Here is a 15045-nt window from a genome sequence, read left to right as displayed (position 1 = left end):
CTCATGAAACCGTCAGGCCGAGCCACAGGAAACTGCCTCTCATGCCCACGATCTCCCACGTCGCTAATCCTCTCGACATTTACGTTCAGCACATGGCGTCGACCTCCCTCGGTCCTCTCCATCTTGCAGCACACAAGGCCTTCCCTCCCTGCTCTCCATGGCCGACGTCTCCTCCTGTGGCCACGTCCTGGCTGTGCTCAACCCTCTCAGCCATGGCTCCATGGACACCAGCCACCTTTCCCTGACGGCCAAGCTCGCCACAATGAGGGGATCTCTTCAGTGAGTCTTCTTCTATCTTTGTTTCGTACCCCATCGCGCGATCGTTGCCAACCGTGAAATCTTGCACCGCCGTCCGCGACCTTGCCTCGCTGCGCGCCACCCGCAACCACGGCGTCATCCTTCGGCGAGCAGCCTCAGCCATGGCGGTCAGACTCCCTTTTGCGTGCCCTAGCCCCTGCTCCCTTGACCAATCCTGCGCGGCGGCATGCTCGGCGCCCAGCTAGCCAGCCTGCTCCCCGCCGGTGGCCTGTCCGCCATGGGCGAGAGGTTCCTGTGTCACACCCGGGTTTTAGGTGCACCAAGACCCGGGCGCGAAATAATCATCAAGTGTGTTATGACCAAGTCTCACACATATGATGACTCATGGTACAGAAATGAATGTCACATCTTACTATATAATAGGAGTTCTGTACAAAATAAATAAATAATTACATCATAAGGAGACAACGATCTAGCAACCCAAAGTTGGCTGGGAGACGACGACTTAGACCACTCACGAACTCATCACAGCATCCTCCTTGCGCCTCATCCTGTGGTACCTGTTCTTGACCTGTGGGGGTGTGAGACAGCAAGGGTGAGCTCACATACGTTCATCGCTCAACAAGTTATGGGGAATAATGTGCATGAACTCACCAAAGGTGGGAACTCATGTGAGGTGTAAGGCTTACCAAAGAGGATGGTTAAAGCTGAGCATTGCTTTTAAAGTTGGTCAAAATTTTATTAGCATTTACTAAGTATAAGTAGATACCAACCCAATTAAATAAGAGATCAATATTAATAACAACACCCGCGATGCAATGCATATGACAAATTAAGTTTAATTTCATAAGTTAATCATGTGAGGGTCCGAGCTGCTCATGACCGTGAGCACAGCTAATATACCAGTTTTACACTCTGCAGAGGTTGCACATCTTTACCCACAAGTCGTGTTACCCATTTGCCACGGGGTTGATCAGACCCCATACACCTTTACCAAGGAAGCGAGGCAGGGTACCACTATGAGACATTTACAAAGTTCCACTAGCTTCAGAAAACCCGCTACAGTTTCTAGGAAGTTCCAATGCAGGGACCCCTCGCCTGACCGCCATCACAGCAAAATCAACCCAAGGGCCTCCCTACACTGACCACTCCCCTACTGCTCTTGCCTTTTCGGGTAAGGTAGTCCTCCACTAGCTTTCCTATTTAGTCAGCCAATGGTGTCCCATACCACCCTTGTGGTAGCACTGTTTTCCCGGATGGTCGCTCCATGTTTCAATTAACATAATGATCTTATCGTGAATAGTAAATAACAAACTGATAATAAAAGAATGATCATGAATAATGTATATCTCCATACCCAAAACCACATAAAGCAATAGCAAGTACTACCCAAAAATTCTATGGTAAACAAGGTATAAAGATAGCCAAACTAGGGTAACCTATTGGGTCCCATCAAAATTAACCTATGCAGATCATTATGATTAATAAGAACATGACTGGGTAAACAGAAGTGATCAAGGGCAAAACTTGCCTGGGACTTGAGATTCCAGGTACCAACTTGCTCTTCAGATGACTCGTAACCTCGTGCTAGTCGTAACAATACAAACAAACATGGTATAGACAAAATTAACATCACACCAAACATATGGACAAACTACATAACAATATTCTATGTGTCGTAACGAGATCGTGGTAACAAGAATCACTAAATTCGGAGTCACGGTTATCGAGTTATGATTTTCTAAAGTTTCTAGTGCTTAGTATAGACTAAATTCAAGTGAATAACTTTAATCCAAGTTTCATGGCTAAACAGAGTTACTAGGTGATAAACAACATTAAAACAAAATTAATGCCACTGGAATGGATCAATTTGGAGTTAAGATGGGTTAAATATGAATTATACAAGTTTCTGGAATTATTTTTGTATTAAAAATCAATTTCTATATTCCTTTTCCTATTTTCTCTATTTCTTGGACTACGCGCATAATAACCAGAGAGCTCAGGGGCTAATCCACAATTTTTCCCAAGACTCAGCAACTCCGCGCAGGACGGTAGGTTGTTTTCTCACAAACGCAGGGACTCATGTGAAAAATGGTTCGGGCGAAGGAGGTACTACTGGATACCGACCGCACGATCTGAATCGACGGCCATGATTATATCGTCATAAGTCCGAAGGGGTACGCACTCACGGTTATTGGATCAAGATCGGATGGCCCAGGTCGTAGGCTACGAAGGGGGTACGCGGGTTCCCACCATAGCCAACCATTCTAGGATCAGCGACCATGGTTTAACGAAGTGAAAAGGTATTTGTTGTCTTAATCTAAACCGTCCGCTTGAATCTAACGTCCCTTGAGCGTCCACCCCCACGACGCTGGAATACGGCGGCGCAGAGTCCCCGCACAGCAGCGCCATCATCGGGGAAACACCATTTCGTGATTCAAGTCGAGCACCCTCGAGTTGACGCGCGCTACACCACTACAGGGTTATGGGGAGCTAGTGGGAGGAATACCTACCAACAGTAATGGTGCGCAGAGACCGGACCACGGCGAGGCGCGGGTGAGCGGCTGGGCTGTGCTCCGGTGAGCAAACCGCCCCACACCAGCTACACATGAGCTCCGAAATCCTGAGAACTACGCCCGCCGAGCACCACAGAAGCACTACGAGTAGTCCCCGCGACCGAAGTCTCCCCGAGGGAGTGGATCACCGGCGACGACCACCACCTAAAGCACAGGAGACCCAATTCTTCGGCGGTGGCACACGACTTTCCGAGATTCTTTGGTTTGGGTGGCCGAGAGGGATCCATGTGGCTCGGATTATATAGCCCTGGCCACGGGGAAGCCGTTCATGCGAGCGAGATCGCCGGAGTTGCCCGACACGGTGGATTCGCTAGGTTTGTTGCGGTTGGGAAGGAGCTGACCACATGGACCCATAATAAGCGTGAGAGGACGCCCCCGACCAGACGACCCACACACCAGTGACTCACGGGGATCCAACCGGTGCGCGCAGATTCCAAAAGTTGGGTCGCGCAAGGAGTTTGGGCCGCGCGGGATGGAATCCGGAGATAGGCCGAGACGGAGAAGGTTGGCCCAAGCGTAGGAAATTCTCCTTTTTCTTTTCTTTTTCTATTTCTTTCAAATTTTCAAATTCCTATTCCAATTTTAAACCTGTTTCAAATTTCTGTTTTGAATTTCCAATTCCCATTCTCAAATATAAACCTAATGTGAATATATATTCTACTGTTTATAATATTATCATTTATTCCCCTCCCTATTATTTATTTATGAAAGGTCTTAAATGACTTCATTAAAATTTCTTTTTCATTTTCTATTCTATGTTTTCATTTAAAATTTTGAGTTCAAGTTTAAATTAAGATTCTTTATTTCAATAAAATGTATCCCCACAAATTCATAAGTATGAGATGCCCACTTTCTCATATGACTATTTTAATATCTTTAATTGATTATGAACAAGAAATGTTCTACTAAATTCCAAAGGTTTCAAAAATTCTAGAAATAATGTCCTAGATATTCTTATTTCTTTATTTTATTATTTTATGATATATATTTTTTCCTCTATTTTAGGTCTTTACATCCTGGGCGCGATCGAGCCGCCCCTACCCATGCGCCCCTCCGGTGCGGTGCCCCCTGCAGGCCGGCCATGGCTCTTCCCCTGCTCCTTGTAACACCTCTGGTGTTACTGTCACTAAAACTTGAGCATAACATCATGAGCATTAGCATATCATGTGTTTGCTACACTTAGAGTGCATTCACTAGGCAAAAATATCAAACAAGTTGTATTGATGTGACTTGGTATGTGTGAAACCCTAGGGTAGAGTACTTAGCCCTAAAATAGGCTTATTAGTGACAATGAAGCCCAAACAAGTTAAAATCTCAAAACTTATTAGAAATGATCATAAGATATCACATTTAATGAATTTTGGTAGCACCAAAACCCTAAATGTATTAAAACCCTAAAAAGACCCCTAGAAAACCCTAAATTGAAACCCTTAGGGGTTATGTGTAAATTTTGTACACTTTTGGACCAAAGTGTAAAAACCAAGATATTAGGGCACCTCAAATCATATGTTTCACACATTTGAGGATTTGCAAATCAAACCATGAGATTTGGGCTTATTTGCAAAAAGTCACTCTATACCTCTCATGTGACAAAGTCCAAAATCAGTTGAATAGGGCTGACTTTGGAGCTTTGTATTTCTAAAAAGATAAGGAATTTGCCTAGGGTCAACACATCAAACTTATAGAGCTATCATAGGAGTACAACTTTGCTTGTGTGATGAAGCCTTGATCACATGTAAAATTTGGAGTAAAGTGAGCACAAAGTCAGGCTGTCAGTCAGCCCTCAGTCTGAATTCTCATTAACAGTGAAGTTGGATGAACTTAGAGCCCGATTTTGAGTAAGATCCTGTGACTATTTGATGGTGAACATTATAACAAAGTTAAATCTGGTTTGTTAAACTACAACTTTGATGCAGAGTGTTGATCTGGTCACCACACGAAATTGGGAGCAAATTGCCCCCAAATAGGCTCTATCAGACTGACTGAATGGCAGCGTGATGGTACCGTGTTTGGATCAGATCGCCAAGTCCAGTGTACCTCGCAGCTGGTGATCTTGCATGCGGATTCGTGCCAACGCCGTGATTCATGCTTGGATAAACACGGATAACGATTCCCGGGTAAAAGATCTTTTCGCGGATGAGCTTGGAGGTACTGTGCGCTCGGTTATTCATCCGTTCGCACCAGCGACATGGCCGAGCGGCCATCACCAGCGTGTACGCCATTCACCGTGGGAGTGCCATGCCTTAGGACATTTCTCGCGTCATCATGAGTCGTAGTGACTGCCCAGTGACCGCCATAGCTCCTTGCCCTGCGACCGCCGCGGTTGATCACCGCGGTGACTCACCCCCTTCTCGACCGCCAGCTCAATTTCGTCAAATCCGGCGCCACCGCTCAACGCTCCTATAAATTGATGCCCCACTCTGCTTTGCCAAGTTATCCCGAACCCGAGACACTAACTCTCAGCTCCGATTAGCCACCATAGCCGTAGAATTTGCGTTTTTCCCCAAATTGGTCATCTACGCCGCCGTGAATCACCCCGTCGGGGCTAGCCGCTCTCAGGTCCACACTCATCCTCCTTATTCGTGTTTTAGCATCCTCGCAGGCTTGTGATGCTTGTCGGCTCAACTAAATGAGCTAGACGGCGCTTACTTGTCGGGAACGCCTAGGTTTGACCTCGGTGATCGCTGTCATCGTGGGTAGGTGAATCCAGGGCCGGATTAACTCAATTAAAGCTTGTTCTAGGTTCGCCTCGGGTCAATAATGCTTGCCCATTAGTTAATTTGGGCAGCCAACGTCGGTCATGGCCAGTCCGAGCAACAAGGTGGTCGATGGCGAGCGCGTCGTGGCCTTGGGTTAGTTTGGAGAAGAAACAGAAGTCGGGGGACCTCTGTGCATTTGTCAGAGAGACGATGAATAGTGGCTAGGGGTTCTTCACTAGTTATTTGATTAACCAGGGGCCTTTTCGCAAGACCGGCAACACGGGCGCGGGCGCGCGCGTGTTCTCCCTTCTGCAGGCCGACTTGGGCTGAACTGAGCCCAACACTATTCATTAGTTTCTCTTTTTCTTTTTCTGCCAGGATTAGAGAATTCATAGAAAATTGTAGAAAATGCTAAAAATATGAGACCAATTTTGTTGAACTCCTAAATTTCTATGGTATTTAATAAAAATGGTTTCAGGATTTTTAGTCCAAACTAGTAATTATGAAGTATTTAAAATAGCTAAAACCTATACTCCTGGAATTTTAGAAATTAATTAGTAACTCCAAAAATCACCCAACTTTTTGGATAAGCTTAAAATGATATTTAGAAACCTTGGGTGGAGTTTGACTTGATTTGGACAATGTTTGATACCTAAACCCCAATACCCTAATCTTCTAAGTAATGCCTGCCCTATGAAATAATATACTGACTCCAAAAACCCTAGTTTCCTGGAGTACCGTGAAGGAAAATTGTATTCAAGATACAACTTGATAAACCTTATCTATTACTGCATTTTCATAAGCATTACATGAGCATTCATGGTTATATATGATCATATATAGAGAACGAAGAAGAAGTAGTGGTTGAAGAAGAAGGAGTTGCACCACCACCACCTGAAGACCCACCTGTCGGGAACTGCTTTTATTTCGATATTTGTGGAGCAGAGCCCGACTCTCCTGTATCACAAGGCAAGCCCCGGTGCATTTCCCACCTCCTTGCTATTTTAAAATCTTTCTCACTTGCTTGCTGCATTAGGTGATAGGAGTTGTGTGCTAAACAATTGATGCATTTCCTTCCTTGGAAGTTTAATTACCTTTCCTTGATCACCTGTTTTATGAAAAAGTTTTTTTTTCTGATGCTTAGTCTTGCTCTAGAAAACAAAATGTTTTGTTTTGACAAAAGATGATGCTTCAAGTGGGATGGGATGTTTTCAAAAAATAAAACTTGTTAGTCGATCCATCATGGCCATGATGGGTTCAACATCGGAAAAGATGTACCTCTGTCAGGTACAAAACTTTGGGATGAAATGATAAAGCTGAGACCAGGCAGGTGACTTGCATGAGAAGAGAGTCTCAGTGTAGTGTCTCCGTCTGAGTCGATTAAGGACCTTTCGATGTAGGCCTGCTGACCAAGGACCCTTTAACTAGTCACATGCCTCATCATGGGTAAGCTTTGCCTCGAGCAGACTAATACCAGAATAAGACAACATGCAATGGGAGTGGAGAGATGGCGAGAGTAGTGTGTACCCTCTGTGGCAAGAGACTGGACGGTGGTGTATCTGTGCTCTCGGTTGGCGTGAACCTGATCTAGTCTTAAGAACCCCGGTGGCGAGTTGACATATGCAAGGGTTAAGTGCTACATATGTCGTGTGATTGGAGATCCTCAGCTGAGTATTAATCGATTCGGATCGCCGTTTCTTCTCGGACATGAAGACTTGGTCACTGACTTACACATAGCATTCCAGTGAACAAGAAGGGTTGATAAAAAGATGGCTAGTATAGACCAAGTGCTTGAACTAGGGTAGAAAGAACTCTAGATTCCGGTAATGACTCAACTTGCTAGTAAAACTGGATTTTTAAGGGTCCACTATTATTAAGCATTTTTTCAAACAGAGTCTTGATTCTTGATTAAGCCTTACCTTGACTCCCTCAAGCCAACATATCCTTGAGAGTCTTTTACTTTGATGGGTAAGACTTGCGAAAGTACACTTCGTACTCAGGGTTTTCGAACCCATGTTTTTGTAGGTGAGGAAGCAGCAAACTTTTGTTGCTTTTGCTCTAAGGTGGTGCCAACGGAAGAAGCTCAAGAGTGAAGTCCCGAGAGGATGTTGTCCTCCTTTTAAAAACTTTATACTTTTAAGCGGGAGGGGTTTTTGCCTCCCAAGTTTGTAATAATAATATTTCCGCACTCATATACTACTGGTCTGTAATAATAACACTCTTCTATATTTTAATGTAAATTAAGTTACTGTAATTGCTTCCGCTTATTCGTTCCTTCGATGTGTTGTAATATCTGCGTGACGGGTGAAATGCTCTTGGGAAAGGTAAAGAATACAGATACTGAACTTGTCAAGTAATCAGATGCATCTATAGGGTTGTCCAAGGTCCGATGGACAAGGACAACTGTAGGTGAGCCTGATGACTTGGGAGGTTTCGTCACACTCCTTGAGTTTTTTCTTTCCTGCAACTGCTAGATCGTGCGATGAGGAGAGGTAGGAGAAGGTAGTAGCCACACGAGATCCCACCCTTTGGGATCTTCCGTGATTATGTTCTTTATAACCTTTTGTGTGGCAAATCTTGAGCCAATAGAAATGCGCCACGTCGTCTAATCTGTGAGATTGTTAATTATACGATATATTTTGCGTTAAAAATCTATTTTGTATCGTTCTAGCACGTTAGTTTTATAATAAGGTCCTATACCTGTTAAAAATATAATTTTGTCGTAGCACATATTTCAATCAATTAATTAATCATTTGTTTGTCCTATGATTAGCTGAAATACAATTTAATTTGTAAGTTGCACTTTTATAAATGTATGTTAACGTGATTAATACCAACGAAAATATTGTGATTCAGTACTTGCTTAGTGTAATCGTGATGCGTGTTTAGCAGTTCTCACATGTCGCGTCATTTATTAGCCATGAATTATTAGTTACTCAACATATAATATGTCGTAAACCTATTTCAACTCGTTCATGTCGTATCGACTTCATAATAAGCTCACCTACGTGTTAGAAATATTGCTTTGTCGCAACACATATTTTTGTTAATTATTTAGTTAATCGTTTGTTCGAGGTTTATTTGAACGACATTCTAGTTAAATTAAGGTATAGTTTTTAAATGGTGAATTTATAGATTCAAGTTGATTTGGTTAGTACCAACTCAGATGTTTTCAATTAATATTTGTTTAAGATAAAGGTGACGTATGTTTAGCTTTTCTCGCGTGTCCGCGCGTCGTTGGCGCAAATCTCGCTTGTCGATCACGTGTGTCGCGTGGCGTCTATGCATGATAATAAATTGTTTTCAACTCGTAAACACTTATGTTAATAACTTTAATTCGTTGGGTCGCATATTTTAGATAATTAACTTATGGTTTGCTCGACTAATGTTTATTATATTAATATTCCAATTAGATTAAATGTACAGTGTTTAACTTGCGTTTTTATAATAAACATTAACACGACTAATATTAACTTAACTAAATTTTATGTATTTAATATTTGTTTAGTATAAACGCGTCACTGTTTAGTTCTTCTCGCTTGTCACGCGTGTCCGCGCATCGTTTGCACGCTGTCGTGTTGTTTCGCGCGTCGTAAATTCGCCTCATCTAGGATCTCTCGTTTTAATTACATTACTTCTTTAATTGACAACTGTTAGTGTAGCAGATTAATCGAACTAAATAGTAGATATTATTTATATTTGATAATGTTGAATTAAATGTTATAATTAATATTTGTTTAGCGTAAACTCGTTAACTCCTTAACCATAGCTTCGAGTTCGACGTTTTTTTCCTCGTGTAACCGTAGAAGCGAGCTCTATTTTATGCTCATGTTTTTATAACATTTTATCTTGTATGGTGCAATGTTCTTATGCATATATATATATTTTTGTTTGTTTGTGCCTGTTCGCCTTCGCTTCGCGTTGCGATTAGATAGCGATTCGTTTCTGAGCTTCGAGGAATCGACGGTCAAGCTTCGACGGCCAAGTGAGCAAGCTCCTCGAGTTCTATAAGTTTGAAGACCTTGAGCATTTGTTTGGTGAAGGCAAGTATCCTATGACCTATTATGTCCTACATACTTATAATTCATTGTCCCACATTACATTAATAAAAACCTAAGGATTGATGTTGGTCACTTGTTCTCAAATGTTATGAATCAAGAACAAGGCAACACAAGTGTTAAGTGTTAATAGTTAAAGACCTTCGTCCTTCGAAACATTATCTCCTTTAGCATATAATGATCTTCGGACGAAGGTCATGATGGACATACCTTCATCATTTTAATAAGAAAGGATGTAAAAAAAGACATATGAAACGTGAAGGGAATATGAATTATCATTTTAAATCATTAGACTATTCAAATTCTTATTATATAACATGAACAAACATCAACGATATTTGAACTACATTTGTACCTTCGGCTTGACAGAAGTTGAAAAAGCAGGAGTGACGCGTGAGTGATTACAAGTCAACGTGAACAGTACGGGGGTACTGTTCATTTATTTATAGGCACGAGACGTAGCCCGGGCAAAATTACATTTGTGTCCTTAATAACTAATCATAATCATGGTACAAAATATCATGGACTACACGGTCTTTTCCTCTTTAAGTCGATGCCACCCTTCGTCTCAAGTATGCCATCATGTCGAAGCTCTTTCAATTGTAGCTTCGTCATATATCTTCATGTCGTATCTGCTTGCATGTCGTCCTGCCGAAGGTGTTTTTGCTTGGAGGACCATCGGTGGAGAAGAAGGCCCCCCAACAGTAGCCCCTTCGTGGTGCTAGATCGTTTTTCGTAACGAGCTTGATCCGCGAACAACTCGAAGGCTTCGGAATGCTGAAGGTCCGAAAAACACCTTCCCTAAGCTCGTTGCCGAGAAACGATTATAATATTCGAGACGTCGAGCGGTCCACCGTTCAGCGAGTGCAGGCGACCTGGTGGTTCACCTTCCCCCTGCAGCACTATATAAATAGACGGGTTGGTGAGGAGTTATCATAGCATTCATTGCCATTGCACTGTTGTGCTATTAAAAAATTTGACCATAGCCGAAGCTTTCAGCATTGTGCTTTCGAGCAAACACTTCATCATTTAAGGTTAACTTCGTCAGACGGGTTAGCTTCGTCAAACGGTAAAAAACCATCGAAATGGCCAGAGTGCAATCAACTGCAAGGTTGTCTCGTGAGGGGGACGAAACCGAGGCCGCTGAAACGGCACCAATTTCAGAAGTAATGAAACGATCAGGTCTGGTTGTGGGCGACGAAGGTGCTTCTAATGCCGAAGCTGAACAGACTGTGGTTGAAGGTGAAAATGTTGAAGAGAGTGAAGAAGACTACAACATTCTGATCCCAACGAAGCCTAGTCATCTAGATTTTGAAAAATCTACTGTGACGGAAGATGACATGCCTATGATGATGAAATTGGCTATTTTGGACAGGCGGAGAGTAAACTTATTTGATTTGCTGGAGAAGAGACCATCCCAGAGCTGAAGAAGGATGAAGTTGTCGTTTTCAAGACTTCTTCAGAGCAGGGCTGTGATTCCCCCTGAATGAAATGATAGGGGTAGTTTTAAAGAACTTTGAAATATTTCTTCATCAGCTGACCCGCAATGCCATTGTTAGACTCAACGTCTTTATTTGGGCCCTCCAAAGCCAAGGGATGAGTCCAGATGCCGAAGCTTTCTTCTGAGTGCATGAGCTGCATTATCAGACGAAGGCCAGGGCATATGGTCTTCATGAAAATTTTGGCTGTTATAATTTTGCGTATCGAAAGGATACAAAGGCACCAGTCCTTAGCTACCACACGAAATGACCAACTGGTTGGAAAAATGAATGGTTCTACATGAAGGCTGAGGAGAAAAAGAGGGAGAAGCTGATGACCATGGTTATGAGTCCGCTGAGTTTGAGCTTCAGAATGACCAGGCCCTTGTGCAATATGCAACTGCGGTCACCATGTCAATTGGCTGAAGTGGAATTTAGAGTGGTAGCTGAGCAGATTAGTACCAGGGACTTGGTGCAAGAATACTTGGCGAACAGAACATATCCGACGTCAAGTGGCTGGGGAATGCAGAAGAATAAAGAAGTGGGGAAGAAGCATGAACTTGTTCGTCTTGCTTATCGTTTCAAATTTAAAAAACCATTCAAGAAGCCTTGCAAAGAATGGCTAGAAATGATTGAGACCATGTGCAACGAGATACATGGGAATTACACCAAAAAGGAAGATCAACTGATGACCGCAGCCTTCGGCACCCGACCAAAACGAAGATTGAACCGGGTAATGGACGCCTTGAAATTTGAATACCCTGATTATGAAAGGCTTGACTAAGGTGCCGAAGGGGTAAAAAGAAAAAGAATTGTCAACATTCTGAGTAGGCAAACTGCTAGAATGGTAAAGGAGGATGAGAAGGCCTCAAAGAAGAGAAAATCCACTCCTGAGCCGAAGGCGGCAGTTTCGAAGAAGAGGAAGGCTGGAACTCCGGAGCCGAAGATAACTGAGGCAACAGAGGAGACTCCTTCGACGCTTCCTGCTGCTGAAATAGTGGAAATTTTAAAGGTAATGACTGAATCTTTACCCATCAAGCTGCTAAGTCCTCTGGGACCAGAACTGATGAAACTTTTACAGAAGAAGGATCAATCCTCAGCTGTAAAGGAGAAGGCTAAAGGTCAGAAAAAGCGAAGGATTGTTAATGTTATGCAAGCCATTGAACGGACACCATCACTGGCCTCGGCGTCCAAAATAAAGCCTGTTGCGAGGGCCGAGGCCACTGCCGAAGCTGAAACTTCTGTCGAAGCTGCAGCTGCTGCCGAAGCTGCCAATCTCGAAAGTACATTGTCAGGAATTGATAGACTTCTTTCGGATATGGCTGCGGAAGAGACAGCTACGACTGCAGAGAAGGTCATGGTCGTAGTGCTTGACAAAGGAAAAAAGATTGCTGATGTCGCTTCAGAAGAAAGGGACTTTGACCTTCGGAACCTGGTGGGTCAAGAGTTGTCCGAGGTTGAAAAGAAGGAGCTACAAGAAGATGGGATATCCTGTGGCTACCAGCCAGGAGCTATGCTCTTTGGTGGAATTGACGAAGGAGCCTTAGGATGCATTCGCGATCGCGCCGAGGCAATGATAATCGGCACTCTATCGAAGAGTGTCGGTTTCCCGAAGCTTGAGGCTGATATTAGCGGCTACCGGCGACAACATATCGTCGACAGTCTGTTTTACTCCAATTTCAAGGTAAATTTTTTTCCTAAATTTTTGTTTTTCTTTGTGATGAATCAAAATTTCCTGATGTCAGCTTATTTCTACAGAGTATGTTGTTAAGTAAAGCATTGAGGATGCAACAAGACCTCGAGGACAAGAAAAATGAAATCATAATCGAGGGCTTGGAGAGAAGATCAAGGATTACGAAGCTTCTCTAGAGAAGAAGGATTTTCTGCTTCAAGCAACAGAGGGTTCGCTCGCAGAAATTCAAGCAAAAAATGCTAGATTAAGCGAGGAGCTTCTCCAAAGTCAAACAGCCTTAAAAGAAAAATCAGAGAGCTTCGAACAAGAGAAGAAAGAACTGCAAGAAAAGTATGAAGCTGAAGCTGATAAAAATACTAAGCTGCAGAAATCATTGAAGGACCTTCGGAATACATGCTTGGAATTTGGCAGCCGCTGCGTGCAACGGTTAAAGGTGGTCTTCAGCTCGGTTGGGGCCAGTTCTGAAGATATTGCCCCTTCGTCTGAAGACATATCCAATACCTTCAAACATATTGAAAATGAAGTTGATGCACTCGATGAAGTGATAGCTGGGCATGGTGACTTCTGTGCTTTGCTAGCTTCTCGCGGCACAACTGCTGCATTCTTGAAGGCCGGATGCACGCATGCGAAGACAGTAAACAGACCAACCTTCAGCCTGTCGCCATCAGATCTGATTGATATTCCTAGTGAAGCCCGAAGCATCGAAAATAGATTCATCACTCAGATTTGGGCTAAGGGTGGATGATAGTTGGCTGGGGACGAAGCCCGAAACCTGCTTAAACCAGTACGGAACTTATACCTGTTACTTGCCTTGATTCTTATAATTACTTTTACCTTATACCATTGTTTGCATGCAGGATAGCGGTGCCGAAGGTTGATAACCCAAAGCATATTCTGAAGGTTGCTGAGATGAAGCTTCTCTTTAAACCTTCCTGTATAGAGCTTAGGAAATATTTGCATTATCTTTGCAAACAAATTTTAATCGAGAATTAAACAGTACTGTGTATATCTATCCATACCTTGTAATATATTTTTACCTTTTTCATCTGTGTATGAATTGCTTTGATGTGGACAAAATTCCTATCTTTTGAGCCGAAGGCGAAAAACACCTTCCCTTCTTTTCGTACACAACGAAGCATTTCTTTGCATAAAATGCCTGTATGTTTAGAACGAAGCTTCTTCGCATTCATCGAAGCTCTTTGTCGTCGAAGCTGGAGTATTTTTGTTTGTGCTTCATGTTATGAAGATGATGATCCTACGAATGTCTAAATGAATGTCTGTATGAATGTAATGAATGATGTAATGTAATGTGCAAATGAATGTCCCAAACACACACGAAGCCACACCCAGACTCTGCATCCCCTTAGGAATGACTTTGGAGTCTTTAAGCTTTGCATTCCCTTAGGAACGACTTTGGAGCTTCTTCACCTTCTATTTCGGTGGCATTTAAGCTCTGCATCCCCTTAGGAATGACTTTGGAGCTTCTTCACCTTCTATTTCGGTGGCATTTAAGCTCTGCATCCCCTTAGGAACGACTTTTGAAGCTTCGTCACCCTTAAGGTGATTATAGCTCTGCATCCCCTTGGGGACGTCTTTTGAGCTTTTCCCTGTTTTCTTTAGCACTCGATGGTGCAGGTTGATATTACATATTACATTTTTGGGGGATTTTGGCCCTTGTATTGCATGGGGCTAAATAAGAATGAAAAATACAAATTATGGCCCCATTAAAAACCTTTCTCTCCTCCTGAAAGGAAAAAGGTGCCATTGGAAAAATAGAAAAAATTACATCGATTACACAGAGTGCCGCCGAAGCTCATCTGCGTTCCAAGATCTGGGTATGTCGTTGCTGTCCATATCCTTCAATCTGTAAGAACCGGGTCTTGACAAAGATACTACCAGAAAAGGACCTTCCCACTTCAGTTGTAACTTGCCCACTGTATCTAGGTTGGCTATTCTCCGAAGCACCAAATGACCTGGCTTGATATTTTCCAATCGAACTTTCCTATCACGCCATTTTATTGTTTCAGCCTGATACTTATTGATGTGTTCTATGGCCTGAAGTCTGGTCCCTTCTATAATGTCTTTTGTTATTTGAGAATCAGCTTCGTCCTCTACTGAAGCTGTGGTTCTTATTAACCCTGTCTTTGCTTCTTCGGGTGTTATTGCTTCATCACCGAACAAGAGCTTGAAAGGTGTAAAACTTGTTGACCTTGAGACAGTTGTATTATGTCTCCACACCACTTTGATCAACTCTTCTAGCCACTTTCCTCTAGGTTGATTGAA

This window comes from Zea mays, chromosome 9, assembly GCF_902167145.1.
Source record: "Zea mays cultivar B73 chromosome 9, Zm-B73-REFERENCE-NAM-5.0, whole genome shotgun sequence".
Lineage (NCBI taxonomy): Eukaryota > Viridiplantae > Streptophyta > Magnoliopsida > Poales > Poaceae > Zea > Zea mays.
Note: the sequence above shows the minus strand (reverse complement) of the source record.